Below are 16,441 nucleotides of genomic sequence, written 5' to 3' on the forward strand. Positions count from 1 at the left end.
CCAGTTAGGTGGATTGGCCATGTTAAATTGCCCCATAGTGTTCAGCGATGTGTCGGTTAGGTGGATTGGCCATGCTAAATTGCCGCATAGTGTTCAGGGATGTGTCGGATGGGTGGATTGGCCATGATAAATTGTCCCATAGTGTTCAGGGATGTGCCGGTTAGGTGGATTGGCCGTGTTAAATTGCCCCATAGTGTTCAGCAATGTGTCGGTTAGGTGGATTGGCCATGCTAAATTGCCGCATAGTGTTCAGGGATGTGTCGGATGGGTGGATTGGCCATGATAAATTGTCCCATAGTGTTCAGGGTTGTGTCGGATGGGTGGATTGGCCATGCTAAATTGCCCCATAGTGTTCAGGGGTGTACCAGTCAGGTGGATTGGTCATGCAAAATTGACCCACAGTGTTCAGGGATGTACAGGTTAGGTGGATTGGCCATGTTAAATTGCCCCATAGTGTGCAGGGATGTGTCGGTTAGGTGGATTGGCCATGCTAAATTGCCCCAGAGTATTCAGGGATGTGTAGGTCAAGTAGATTCTCCCTGGGAAATTTTGGGTTACCGGGATTGGATAAAGGGATGGGTTTGGGTGAGTTGCTGGTGGGAGTGTTGGTGTGGATTTGATATGCTGAATGGCCTGCTTCCACACTGTAGGGATTCTATGATAATCTATCAATTCAGATTTCATTCTGTGTTCTGACTTGTCCAGTAGCAACATCAGCTGTGGTCATACCACTAGTATCCAGTTGTGGTTCCTATCCTCATGATGTGGGCAAGATTCTGCACAATGTAACAAAAGTGGTCTCATAACTCTCATTCTCACAGATTCTTCCTTTTGGTTTCACCAATAGGTTCCTATCACACAATGCTCCTCTGCAATTTATCCAATCACTTTGACCAGAGCTGATCAGTTGCTTAATTTCCATTTTGATAACTCCATCATCTGCTCCAGGTGCTTAAAACTATTCACTTCTTTCAGATCCTCACCTCTTCACTCTGATCTTCAACCCTAGACTTGATCTGGCAGTCCATGAGTTGGGTCTTCAATCTCCTGTCTTTTTGTGTGTTTCTGCAGATATCCAGCTACCAGCTCATGGATTCGTGTGTAAAGCTATAGCTGCGTTCAATATAGAAAATGAAAAAAAACTGCAGCTGCTGCACCAACAGCCTAATTATCTCAAAACCAGATCAGCAGCCAATGGATAGACATCAGAGATAGATGGAGTTTGACCTTTTTTCCATCAAATAGTTTAAGTTGTGAAATTGTCCTGACCAATGCAAGAAAATATCCAAAATGACTACAATATTGTCTTGTCAGTAAAATCATCACCGTTTTTGGAAAAGACTCATATTTCATTATTGAATCATTGTCTGAATCTTCTGTTCCTGACTGTCGATGCATTGTTGGTTCTATACCAAGTGTAATTTTTCCATTTGCTGAGTCAGTGAGATATTTGTGTTAATGCTAGTCATGGAAAATCTAAGCAATGTTGTTGGAGATCAGATCTACCACATCCTAGTGCTAAATGCATGTGTAATATGCTTGAGAGCTTGAATGATCTATAGAAGCTCTGACATTTTTATGCTGGAACTGGATTGACATGGTTCAGAGTCCTGGTCTCTTTGTGGCATCAGCCAACATGTTTGAAACAGTTAATGAATACCAATGCAAATATATTCTCACTTTCCACATGAACATTGTATAAAGTCAGGATAGTTTCTGATGAAAATCCATCCACCTGAAACATTAAATCTGTTTATCTCTCTTCAAAATGTGCCAGGGCTGCTGAATATTTCTGGCATTGTTGTTTTTATTTCAGATTTCCAGCATCTGCAGTATTTTATATCATAGCACTTTTCTCCTTTGAGCATTTACTCCATTCCCTTTTTTGATTGGTTTAATCGAGCAGAACATTTCACATCCTAACTACATTGTTGCATACAAATGTCCTTCCTCTTATCACTCCTGGTTCTTTTACTGAAGCTATAAACCAATATGTTTTTGCCCTGTTTATAATCAATGTAGTGTTGGCAAGTGTCTAGACTGAGGACCTGACTTCCTCTAGCAGTTAGGATAACAGAGATTGGGGTCTTATATCTGCAGTGAAAACATCAATCCAACAAAACCCTTGCTCTCGTGCAGAATTGTTTGCATATTCAGGATCCACACCTTGTGTGAAGTGTAATACAATGTAATGTTCACAATCTGTTTCTCTCGCTGTTATTAACTCTCACTTTCCAATCGTGTTACCAACTGTGTCCCTGACAGATGGAGGAAACATCATCACAGTTTCCCACACGACAGGGACAGCTCCCACAGAATACCTTCTTTGAATAAAGAACATTGCTCACACACAGACTGTGACATATCAAACTTCACTCTGTATTATGTAACCCGATTATTTTCTAGATCGTGTGCTGACTAGTTTCCGTTGGATTAAGCAGGAACTTTCAGACAATGAAGTTGTAAAGGGGATCTGTGTTGATCAACAATTCAGCGGCAAAAGGTGGCTGAAACTAACAGCATCCTGTGAAATTCGAGGCAAAACCAGATGTGTTTCTGAGGGGCTAATGGACATAAGAGAAGTCAGATCTAAGAGCTAAGGCTGAGATCAATGCAAAAGGCAAGTCAACTGACCCTCAACCAATAGATCAAAAGATTCTGGGTTCAAATCTCACTTCAGGGCCCTGGTGTACATTAAATCAAGACTGTCCCTCCAGTGCTACCTTTTGGATGAGACATTACACCAGGTTCCCGTCTGCCTGTTCAAGTGGAGATGATGCTATTTCGAAGAAGAGCAAAAGTGTTGTGCCCAAGCCAATAACTAGCCTTCAGTTAATACCCCAAAACAAATTAATCTATTAAAACAGATGTTAGTCTGTGCTGACACGGCTAAAACAGAAATGGGGATTAGCTATTACCTATCACTAAATAATATCTTGCAAAACACTTTTAGAATGATCCCATTCCAGGTTGGAGAGGTACCAGGTGGGTGAGGGGTACTAGTGCCAGGTAGATGAGGGGTACCACTGTCAGATGGGTAAGGAATACTAGTACCAGGTGGGTGAGGGGTCATGTTGCCAGGTGGGTGAGGAGCACTGGTACCAAGTGGGTGAGGGGTACTGCTATCAGTTGAGTGAGAGTTACTAGTGTCAGATGGATGTAAGAATCAAGGGTGGTGGTTAATTGGGTGAGGGCTTTGTTAGGTTGGCAAGTTAGGTCAGAGTGGAATTGGGGCTCTCAGGTCAGGTCCAGTTATAGAGTGGGTAGGGTCGAGGTAAGGAACAATGGAGTTAGGAGGGGATCAAGGATGTATCAGGTTTGAGGAGTTGTGGTGGAGTGTGGATCTGTGGAGGGTCCACGGGGAATCAGGCAGGCTGGTGGTGAACTGGGAGGGCGGCAGTTTTATAGTCAGACAGCTGTTAAAGCAGGTTTTAGTTCCTATAACTCTTCCTCTAATTCTAACTATTCAGTAAATGAGTCAGAATAATCCCAAGTTCCAGACTCCAACTCAGAGTTGGGGACACTTTTAGGGGGTTCCAGATGCTATCCACCCATCAGAAGTTTCAAATTCCCAGGCAATTTCTTTCGAGTAAGCTGTGTCAGGACTTTCATGTGGTGCCTAGACCAACTCCTAACTACAATGCTGCAATGACAGTCTTCCCATTGTGTTTATCGAACACAATTCTTCTGGAATGTTGACATTAGCTCAAAAAGTCCCTGGCCATTCTCTTGATTCTCTCATTATTAGGTTAGACAGAAACTGATGAAACATTTGGAGGTGCAACATAATTGACAATTTGCTATTTTCTCTAGTGGTCTATTAACCAACAAATGGGAATTTTGGCAATTCCTCTTACTGTATCTATCAATGCATTATTGCTTTGCTGTTACAAAGCGTTAACTTTACTGATAACAGCTGCTCATGAAGCAACATTGGTAGTAACCATGGACCCAGTTCCATTCAGCTGGTAGTCACGCACCCCTCAAGAGAAAGATTAGATGTTCAATCTCCACACTAGGATTTGAGTACATAATGTAGTCTGACATTATCTTGTGGTGCTCCATAAATATGACCCTAATGGGAGCCTGTGACCTTGGAGAACTACATTAAACTGAAATCCTGTCTGTGATTCAGAGTGATGTTAAAATATTATTTAGAATATTATTATTTTGTGATTTACACATGAAAGAAGTGAAACTATCACTGTATTCTAACAAATGAAAGGCTTAACAGACAATCAATTTTTCAATGAATAATTTCAGTTACATCACACTGCAAACTTTTGCTATAAATTCTGTGTTACGATCGAGCCCTCCACTATCACCTGATGAAGGTGCGTCGCTCCGAAAGCTAGTGTGCTTCCAATTAAACCTGTTGGACTATAACCTGGTGTTGTGTGATTTTTAACTTTATTATTTAGAAGAACTTATGAGCATTCTGGTGATCTCCAGCTAACTTTCTTCCTTCAAGCAGCATCATCAACAACAAGGTGGCCTGCCCTTGAATTCATTGCTGTTGATGGAACATAAAAAAGTAGAAGTGTGAGGTGATCCATTGTGGAAACTAAGAGTGATGAATTGGAATATCTTCTAACTAGTGAAGAAGTAGAATGTGGCCAGGATCAAAGAAATTTGGGAGTACAAAACCAAAATCATTTGAGGATAAAAGACAGATAGACCAAAACTGGTCTTTATTTCAAATAGAAATGGATTCCAAAGGGAAGGAAGCTGAATAGAGCATTGGAGAGATGCCAATTGGGAGGCAGCATTCAGGACTGGGCATGGCATCCAAGGACCAATATACTGGTCATTGAATAAAGGCAGATATACCAGAATGATGCCCCATCCCTAGTCCACTGTGATTTGAGGGTTAGATTATAAGAATGAGTTACTTAAAGCTGGTATATCCCTGCAGTCAGAAAATTGAGGGATGATCTTATCGAGATCTCTTCTGTTCTTTAAGGGACTCATTTGTCCATTTAACTTCAAATCAATTTATGATATAAGAAGCACATTCTTGAAGTACACTAAATTATGTGATAATAAAACAAAGAACTGCAGATGCTAGAAATCTGAAACAAAAACAGAAATTGCTAGAGAAACTCAGCAGGTCTGGCAGCATCTGTAGAGAGAAAGCAGCATTAAAGTTTGAGTCCAGTGACCCTTCAAAACTGAGAGTAAATAGGAAAATGTGGTAGGTAGGGCTTGGAGGTAGGTGGCATGAGGAAGGAGTGAGCGGATAGGGTAACACAATGAGAGATTAAGAAAGTTTGGGAGACAGAGGGATGTACTGAGTTGGAACATAAAAACAAAACATTGTAACTGTACAGCTGATTCTTAAATATGTAACCCAAGGTCCACAGGTTATTGAACTAAATGCATCTCAATATAAAAAATGCATACTGCTTTATATATGAAAAGTATCTCTTGTGTTAGAAACTTAAAGAGGCAGATTGCGCACATTAAAGGCTTCTCACCAAAAGTTAAGTATAGGCTTTGGCATCCTTCCAGAAATTTAAGGCCATTTGCATTTTGATGTCAGCTATAAATATTCAGTTGTGTTGCATTTTATTTTGCTACAAAGCATAATGCCCAGTAACAAATGGCCCTAGCTTCAGTTTTCTCCATCTGCTAATGTCTAATTAATATGTAAATTGAGCTACACCATACAAATAGGACACAAATCCAATATTAATAAGCTTTTATTGGACAACAGGAAGCTGGGAGTATGGAAGCAGAATGTGAAACATATTAGGTGAGTGTAGTATCTTTTCTTCAGTTAATTCAGTTGTGAACCTGATGATGCTGTTGTATTCTCCAAGAGCTGTTCTGCTGTGCTCCTCAGGTCGAAGGCAGTACACCTCAGGAGACAGGTAGGAGGAAAACATTTCTGAATTATTCATGAAAAGAAATGGAGAAGCAGAAGCTCGAAGTGAAGGCAAAGAAAAGTAAAGTCAAAGAACAACAAGGAACCTTACTGTTTCTTCACTGCCACTCAGCTGAAGACCAGGAACTCCCTCTCCAGTAGCACAGTGGCTGTCCCTACACAATGTGGACTGCAGCAGCATGACGGCAGCTCACCACCATCTTCTCAAGGGCAATTTTAGATTGGGAATTAATGCTACCTTAGCCATTGGTGACACACACTTTGTGAATGAATTTAAACAAAAGTGTTGACATGAAGCCTTTTTAAAACAGAGGGACAGCTTCAGTGCAGGGTTGGCAGAATGTAGGGAGGGAAGACCAGGGGAATTGGGCATGGCAGCTAAAGGATTGGGTTTGAGGAATAACCTTGATGCTGTTTGTGATTTTCTATATATGTCAGCCCACATAACATACACCACAGGTAGTCTTGCTGAGTCATATATCTTAAGCTTATTTATGAGTCTAAATATTTACAAGGCTATAATATCACAAGTAAAAAATGAGGTCTGCAGATGCTGGAGATCACAGCTGCAAATGTGTTGCTGGTCAAAGCACAGCAGGTTAGGCAGCATCTCAGGAATAGAGAATTCGACGTTTCGAGCATAAGCCCTTCATCAGGAATAAGAGACTCTTATTCCTGATGAAGGGCTTATGCTCGAAACGTCGAATTCTCTATTCCTGAGATGCTGCCTAACCTGCTGTGCTTTGACCAGCAACACATTTGCAGCTATAATATCACAAATCTACACAGTTAGTTCCATGCTTACTGATGCTACTGTACATTACACACATGTTGAGCTGCCTGACTGCCCTGTCTGTTATTTATACAGTGAGTGACTGAAGGCAATGCAGGTATCTGTATCTTGGAACATCACATATCATGATGTAACGTACCTGTTACTAAAGTTACAGTACCTATGTAACCTGGAATCTGTGTCATTATACAACTTACCTCCTTCCTTTTTAAAAGATAGGATTCATTTTCCAATAGCATTTTTTATAGTGAATTGGGCTGTCAGAGTTAAATAGGAAAATAATAAAAAGAACTGAGTATAATTACCTTTATACATTCAAATAATGCCATGATGGACATACAACATCACCAAATCAGGTCCTTATACAGTTAATAAGACTAAATGGTTTTGCTTCAGCTTGTTGGTAGCTGTTTGTCATCGTGGATGGATGTCTGTTATTAGTTGTGGATATGTGATTGATATCTGACATGATATTAATAAGAACATAAGATCCAGGAGCAGAAGTAGGCCAATCAGCCCATCAAATCTGGTCCAGCATTCAATGAGATCAGGGCTGACCTGATAATCATCAATTTACTTTTCTGCCTTTTCTCTATAACACTTGATTGTCTCTCCATATCCCTCTACTTGCCCCCCCCCCCCACCTATCTTTGTCTTCTTTGCAAACTTAGCACCAACACCTTTAGTTCCTTCATCAGGATTATTAATGTATAACATGACCAGCTGTGATCCTAACACAGACCCTGCAGACTCCACTAGCCATCAGCTGCCGTCCTGAAAAAGACCCATAATCGTTATTCTCTGCCTTCTGCCAGTCAGTAATTGTCAGTTATTGAGTAGTCATCCTGTGGTTGATGATATGAAGTTTGGAAATGTTGCCTATTTCTTTGCAGCACTTGACCATTATCCATCGCAGCATTGTATGACCTTGGCTGAAATGCAATGACAATATCTTCCATGAGCTCATGTATTTGTGTGGAAATATCATACTCTGATGCTTTGTCCTGGTCCCCATTGAATAACTGTCTGCATGCTCATTGATCAGGCCTTTGTACAATTTCCTCCCTTCTTTCCAACAATGTGTCATGCACTTTTGGTTGGATAGTGAGTTTGTAAAAGAGAAGATATGCGCTGATCTTTCTGTACATGAGATCATGGTAGACCATTGCCGAGAGAAATATCACGTAGATTTAATATTGCTGTCCGAAATCTTGGCATGTCACTTTACATTTAATGATCTTGGATTTTATAGTACTTAGTGTGCAATCTGTGAGTCCATTCAGTGGAGGATGGTGAGAAGGTAGCTTCTCTTGAACACCCAATTTCCTGCACCTGTTTTGGAAGGGTGCATCACTGTACTGCAGACTATTGCTGGATACAATTTGTTGAGATACACTGAGCATATTGAATATGGCAGTTAATGTATCAACTGCCATTGTGGTATTAATATCGTTGATTTGTCGTACAAAAATGGAATTTGGTAAAATAGTCATCAGAATGGAAGTGTATACTTGGATATGGAACACTTTAGTGGGAGTTTTAAACCACAGCTTGGAATGAATCTCATGGAAGGAGAGGTTCAATTGATTGTAGAGATTAATGGAATTGTCATGTTTTACGGGACTTGATTAGTCAATCGATAGACTTATTAGCAACAGGCAAATATTTAGCTATGAAGCAAGTTTTATTTTCTGAGCCTAAATATCTACAGTCTAGCACATCTTGACCTACAGCCTGTCAAATTATGACTTGCTTGGCCTTGAGGATGTAACTGTAAATTGCCTTTAATGCTGCTGATAACTTCAACTGGTCTGGGTAAAGGTTAGTAGGGTGACAGACAGACTCGAGGTTACAGTCTAAATTCTTTCATGTTGCAACTATTGGATTTGTTAGCTTGTGGATTGTGACCATATGTACATGCTGGTAGATGGATTGTAGGTGGTCCATCTGTGTCAGTGATTTGTAAATATTTCAGATGTTCATCCCAAGGATCCATATTGAGATTTAAGACAAATAATGCTAAGAGTAATGCCAATAATGACAAATAATGTTGCACATGTTGGAAGTGTTAGTTCATCTTGTGGAAATGCTCCACACTGTGCCCTTTTCCTGAGTGCATCTCATGTCAGATGCACAAAAGGGATCCTATTTGCACTTGCATCAGTGTCAGTCTTGGTATATAACACATGTTGTCCATTTCTTTTGGGAAATATCCTTTGGATGGTGGTAAAGGCTCCAGGTTTTCTGATGTAATGTATGAGGTTGATCAGACGTACTCTCTATCTCGGGTCGGTAAGTTGGAATATTGTGGTTACCATTTGACAGGCCCTTGTGTCACAGACAGAGCCCTGGAGCCTTTTTTGGCATTGTTCCTTGGTTGGTTCCTCTTCACACACTACTGGAGAACATTGTATTTTACTTTGGGTTTCTCAGAACTTGCTACGCATTTCAGTCCAATGTCATTTACAGAAACACACCTTACGTATGTCACAAAGTTCTGGGCACTGTCATTGATGGGTGAGACAAGCCGTGTTTAGTACAAGGTTCGTACCTGTTGACAGCTGCAATATTGTTCCACAGTCAAACACTTGTAAATGCTGTTGATCCACAACAATTTCTTTGAACTGGCATCCTTTCTCTAGTGGACCACCATCAAGATATTTTTAGGGTTTGTCCAGAAGGGGTTTTCTGAAAGATTCAATGAGTGTGGATGCAGTGACCATAAGATGCTCAGCGATGTTAGCTTTGGTGAAATTACATTCTATACCTTTGCATCAACACCTGCCCATGAATTGATGAATAGTTTCACCTGGCTGTTGCCGATATGACACAGTCTCAAGTGCCTGTATTCAGACATTGAGTCAAATTTCTGTTTAATCTTCTGATGTCTAAAAATATTGTCAGGATCTTTGTGGTCATCATAAATGATGGAGAGCTTTATTCTCCTTAGTCCTTCAGTATCTAAGGTAAGAAGTTTGTCTGCTTGCCAATCTTGCCAGCCAATTGGTGATCCAGGAAAAAAAGGTTGATTCTTTTTTGAATAACTGAAGATCTGATGGGATATCAATGGATTACTAATCCATGGCTAGATGTTAGATTTCCATTTCTCATTTGTGGTATAATGCTAAAATGCCAATGTAAGAATCTATATGGCATTGCAATATTTTTTCTGTTTCTTTAGTTTTTTTAAATCTGCTCTCTTTTTGTTTCATTTGTATGTTGCTTCCCCTTAAAAATTGGAAACTTGTAGCAGCAGATTTTTGCTTGTATGTGGAATTTACGTCAAATGAGAAGTGATGGTAATCTCTGGGAATTTTATTATCTTTGTGCTAATTTGCAAAAGGAAAATGGCAGAATTGATTTTTGTACAGGTAAGTCTCTTTAATGTAGAAAAGAACACTTTCTTCAAGTGTTTTTAAGTTGCATTTTCTTCCATGATAGCTTTGCATCTGTTTTTTAAGACACTTAATGACAAGTTGTTTAAAAATTGGATCAGCAGCTATCTCTCATGCTACTTTTTTTAAAGAGAGTGGAGGGGTAGAATCTTCACAGTACTTCAGTGCAGGTTTGTAGCCTTTAGTTCTGGCTGTAGTTGTAACTTCAGCTCTGAACTCAAGCAGGTGATGGATGACTGAAAGGTAAAAAACTGCCCACAAATGTCACATTGCTTCACCTCTTCAAACTTTAGCATCCAAATCCTACCCTAATTATCACTTGCAAAAACTTTTAGTGCACACTTACTGTCACTGATTTCTACTTACTGGTACCATTATGCCACTTGTGGTTTTTACGGATACGTTGGCCCATGTAAGAAATGTCACAGATAGTGAGGTTCTTCTTGAATCAGATACATGCAAACTTAACTAGTTACAAGGCAATAAAATCACAGACGTGCTCATATTACCTGGGTTCTATACTTACTGAACTTACGTGTACAATACACACATGTACATTATATATACAGATAGCTAATTGACTCCCCTGACTGCATTACACAGAGACAGTCATTGAAGGGAGGTGAATAGTTTGTAGTAGAATGTCACACATTATCATTTCATTTAACTGTTGTGAAGGCACAGTACCTCTGTGGTCTGGAATCTCCACAACAATACAGCAAAGCTTGTGTTTTGGGGCAGAACAGAATGGACTAATAAATGGGATTTCACAAAACTGCAGATATAAATGGAGCAAGACCAGGGACCCAAGTGATTTAACAAAGGGGGATGAAAACCTATTAATTAATCCAACAGGGTATGGAATGCTTCTGAAAGTTCAACTTCTTTCCATTCACCAGATTTCTGGAATACCCCCTTATATTATACACTCTCAGTTTAGGGGAACAAAAACAGAACATGCTGCAGAAGTTCAGCAACCCTGGAAGCATCTACAGAGAGAGGAATGGTTAACATTTCAAATCTAAAATGACTCTCCTTCAAAATCCATTTGCTGTTACTTTAGTAAGATGAATGACAGCTGTAGGAACATTCAACAGCAAAACTTTTACAGGTTGAGAGAATTGCATTTTGAGAAACTGAACTGATCATTTTGCTCCACAAATAGGATGGGAATCAGACCTAACACAGCTTAATAATAATAATTCACTGGCTATTCTCTGAATGCAATATGTATTTTGTATTTCCATTAGGATTGTCAGTGCTTGCAGTTTCATTTTGAATTCTCTGGCGTCCTGCACATTGCTGGTTGTCAAGGAGTTCAACTGCACCAGCCTCTCCCTAATGAGAGGTGTCCGTGATTGATTTGTGGAGCAGCAGGTGTCAGGAAAACATGGCTGCCCCTCATTGTCTCACTGAGGAGAGTTGAGAACCATCGCCATGGAAACTGCACTACAATATAGAGAATCAGAAGGACTTGCTTTTTCTGAAAGGATGCTGTCGTTCAGGAAATACTAATTCACAGCAGAATGGTTTCTGCATTCACGTGAAGTATTCTCGACTGAAAATGATCTCTTTCTGTCCTTTATGCACTTCCAGCAATAAGACAAATACAAAATAAGCCAAATGTTGAGGGCTTCTAGCCTACGACAGGATCTTGAGAGCACATTTGGATGAACTTTTGACTCATGTGCAGAATGCATTATCTTCAAAGTGACACGTTGTACTGTACAAAGCACACAACTTTGAAAGCAATTAAAGCTGCTTTAAGCACAAACAGTTGTGTCCTTCCTGGTCATGCTCAAAGTAAAATTTTAAATAGGCAATGGAATCCACTGTGGACACATGAACACATTTGCTAAAGTTTGCAGTGGTCTTTCTTTAGCTGGGTACAGGGAAGACATTCAAGAATTGTGCACTATTTCACAAATAATATTCTAATAATCATCGATATGTCCTGCTGAAAATAAAACATTTTGTCCAAGGTTTTCATTTTGCACTCACCAGAAAAAGTCTCAGGAATACCAATTTAAGGGAAAAAAATGAAGCATAAATGAAGAAGCTAATGACCTGTTGGTGCTGGAAATTTGAAAAAAAACAAATTGCTGGAGAAACTCAGCAGGTCTGGCAACATCTGTGGAGAGAAAGCAGAGTCAAGGTTTCAGATCCAGTGCTGAGTTTCTCCAACAATGCCTGTATTTGTTTGACACAATATAAACGTTGCTTTTCCCCTTAAATTGGTCTTCTTCAATATTGCCCTCATGAGTGCAAGACAGAAATTTTGACAAAATGTGATTTTTCTGTGATACTCAAGTTCTGAATGAGCAAATAGTTACTAATCATCGCTGAAGTTATACGTCCTGACTGGAATTAATCCATTATATTGTTGGTTTCATATCAAATATCTCTCCACATTCAGCATCAAGAACCATTCTCAAAATTGAATGCTTGCTCCTTAGGAGACACTGTCTGCCTCTATACACAGAACATCTGGCACTGTGGTATTGCCCAGTGAAGTCATTATAGCCCAAATAGACCATAGGGCTGCTCTTTCATTAGAAAGATATGACTGGTGGTGGTTTAATCTAAGGGTCACGATACCTGAGGTGAGGGGGAACTGGGAGGAGAAAGTGAGGACTGCAGATGCTGGAGATCAGAGCAGAAAATGTGTTGCTAGAAAAGCGCAACAGGTCAGACAGCATCCAAGGAGCAGGAGAATCAACATTTCGGGCATGAGCCCTTCTTCAGGAATGAGGAAAGTGTGTCCAGCAGGCTAAGATAAAAGGTTGGGAGGAGGGACTTGGGGGAGGGGCATTGGAAATGCGTTAGGTGGAAGGAGGTTGAGGTGAGGGTGATAGGCCGGAGTGGGAGTGGGGGCGGAGAGGTCAGGAAGAAGATTGCAGGGTCTGCAGGTTTGATAGTGAGGTTGGGGTTGGAACGGAGGGAGTGGAGGGGGAACTGGGAAAGGAGAGCTTGCTCAGCTGGAACCCATGCTGTTGGTGTTACTTTGTATTGCAACTTTGCCATCCAATCAACCAAGCCAACTGCCCCCCTTGAGCCTATTTCCCCAAGCTGGTGACTGTTTCATCTTCTGGATTTGCATATCTTTTGTTCTCCTAGTCTATGAATCGTGGAAAGGAATAAACACCATCAGACCAATCAAGAGGCTAATGTCTATAAATTGGATCAATTAAAAGAAAGGATTAAACAATAGTCTGAATTCAATAAATGGAGATGACTCTTTTACAGCATTTCTGACCTATTGCTAAGTACAAAAATAACAAAAAGACCTGACTTTTTTATATGAGCCTGCACCAGAGTCTGTAACAAAAAATTTATGCAATTTCACTTTGCACCCAAAGAGTAGTTATATGGCATTACATTGAAATTACAATGTAGCAACACATCTTTCAATCCCATTTGTCCATCCTGGTATTTATTCTCAGCAGGAGCCTGATCCATTTACTTACTCAGTTCCCATGTCCTTTTGTAAAGTGCTGTAAAGAGCTTTGAGAAATCCTGCAGTCATGAAAAGAACAAACATAAATGCAAGTTTTTCATGGTTTCTTTTGAATCCCCCATCAATTGCCCAACTGACCTCTTCTTAAATATTCTTGTGGCTCATTACATCAATTACCAAACTCTTTATCCTAACTTTTTTGCACTTATGTCACATTTTGGAATATGATACATGAGCATTTTGAGAGATGGTATGTAGTAAGTGGAAAGTGTTTGCGAGTAAAAAGATAATTTCAGACCTAGGGTTTGCCAAGGTCTCCAAGCCTGGGACCTCCCTCACCTCATGTCTGGGTTTGCTGTGGACTCATTGACCAAGATTAATCACTGTGATTCATCAACAACTCCTTTGTCATTGTATCATGCAACAGCTAAAGCTGTTGAAGGACTAGATGGATTTTGATCTTTTATCTTTCAGTAATTGCAATTGACAAAATAGAGGATGTTTCCACATGTGGGGAATGGAGATGTAGTGGTCAGAGTTTTAGGATACAGGGTAGAAGATTTAAAACAGAGATGAGGATAAATTATTTCTCTCAAAGGGCTGTGAATCGGTAGAAATCATTACACCAGAGTGCAGGGGCAATTAATAAACTTAAGGAGGAGATAGAAAGATTTTAAATTAGTTATGGGCTGAAGGGTTAGAGGGAGTAGACAGGGAAGTGGAGTTGAAGCTGAGATGTGATCAGCCATGATTGTAATAAATGGCGGAAGGGGCTTGAGGGGCTGAATTGCCTATTCCTGTTCCTAATCTTATATCTACACTTCCTTATTCTCGAACTTTTGATTACTGCAACTAATCTGTTTCTACCCCTTTATAATTTTGAGCAAACTGCTTGACAATCTCCTCTGTTGCAGATATTTTGCTCAGCCTTTAAATCCAAAAAAAAGACTGATGATCTGTCGGAAGATTGCCTCATCTATCCTTCTCAATCAGTTACATCTGATTATGAAGTTGTCTGACAAATGTACTTCAAAGAAAACAGCCACTTCCTCTCTGAATCTGGTCTTCAGCCAAACACCAATCAGTGAGAGGCCGTACAATAATGACTGCAGCAAGTTGTAGTGTGCTTCTGCTGAGATCAATGCAAATTATAAAGTAATTAAGAAATATTAACATACCAAGACCAAAAAACATCACACCCACCTTGTGGATTATTGGGTCTTTCTCCTCATGCAGTTTTTAGTTAAACCCACAGTACACAAAATGGAAACAGAAAATGCTCAAATTACTTCATAGGCCAGGCAATATCTCTGAAGGTGAATTGAATTTCATCTTAGACACACATTATATATCATATATATAATATCATAATTACGTACCACAGAAATGGGTAGAAACACAAAAACATAGAAAATAGGAGCGGGAGTAAGCTATTTGGCTCTTTGAGCTTGATCCACCATTCAATTGGATCATAGCTGATCATTGAGCACAGTAACCTGTTCCACTTTCTCCCCATAGCCTTTAATCCCTTTAGTTCGAAGAGCTACATCTAACTCTGAAATAACTGCACGAGGTCAGTATCCTGTCACCAACTCACTTTTTATTTACATATGCACAGTACATGGACTCTGGCAGCTAGCTCAGAGCCAGTTCTGAGAGTGAGGAGACTCTCTGAATCTCTTATTTCTATCTGTCCACCTGGTGTCCCAATCAAGGATCTTGTTGTTAATGGCCTTTGTTCCAATCACTACAAACTCTTTCTTGAAAACATTCAATGTTTTGGCATCAACCGCTTTCTGTAGCAGTGAATTCCATAGGCTCATCACTCTCTGAGTGAATAAATTTCTCCTCAACTCAGTCCTAAATGGCCTACCCCACATCCCTTGACTGTGAGCCTTGGTTCTGCACTCCCCAGACATCAGGAACATCTGAGCTGCCTTTACTCTGTATGGGCCTGTTAAAATTTTGTAGGGAGATGCCCCTCATTCTTATAAACTCCAGTGAATATAGTCCTAATAGATCCAGTCTCTCTTCATGTGTCAGTCCTGCCATCCCAGGAATCAACCAGAAGCCAAGTATCATTGGACTTAGACAATCTGCTGAACCAAAATGCTCTCTGTATGCATGTGAGAAATGTCCATGTGCAGTATCCCTGTCAGTGATATCACTCCAACTCTTTCATCTGTATTGATTGAGGTTATCTGGACATCTCCATGTTTTTTTTACTCGCACAGCATTTCACAAACATTCTGCATTTTGCAATATGAACCACTCAGGGTTGTCATGAGACACAGCCTTAGACTTAATACAGCAGTAAGTGTCTCAGGGATACGTTCGCACTAACCCAGCCTATTCTTCAACCTATCACACTTCCGAATGGACGGCAAAGCAAACATCTGTAGCTCCTACCTAAAAATTCCTGGGAGCTTCATTCTCATCATCAATTGAAGGAGGAAATGTATTAGTAGAAATAACCTACACATAGGTTTGTATTATGTCAGCTAAATGTATTTTGGCCATTTCTGGGCTGGTGCCTTCTCTAATTTGTTACTGATAAGTTCTTTCTCCAGACCTGCCAGTTGTTCTGAATGCTTTATTTTTGTCCAGCATTCCATTGGCACCAGTAAGTTCCTCAATGGAAGCCCCGAGTCCCGATGTGCTCAGCTGAAAACAAGGAACATAAGAGCTTTGCAAGGCAGACCAGACTGCACTCTGTTCTCAGCTGCTGTTACAGGAAACTCTATCTTCCAAACTTTTAGACCTAGCCTGGACCTGTTGCCCCAATGGCTTGGCAAGGTATCCTGATATGCCACTGGGTACCTGGCACATGTGCTCCCATAACACCATCGCAAATGGCTCTGTTCCTGGAATTCTAGATGAGTGCCAAGTAAGGCAGTAGTCCTTTCCCT

This window comes from Hemiscyllium ocellatum, chromosome 30 (genome assembly GCF_020745735.1).
Source record: "Hemiscyllium ocellatum isolate sHemOce1 chromosome 30, sHemOce1.pat.X.cur, whole genome shotgun sequence".
NCBI classification, from domain to species: domain Eukaryota; kingdom Metazoa; phylum Chordata; class Chondrichthyes; order Orectolobiformes; family Hemiscylliidae; genus Hemiscyllium; species Hemiscyllium ocellatum.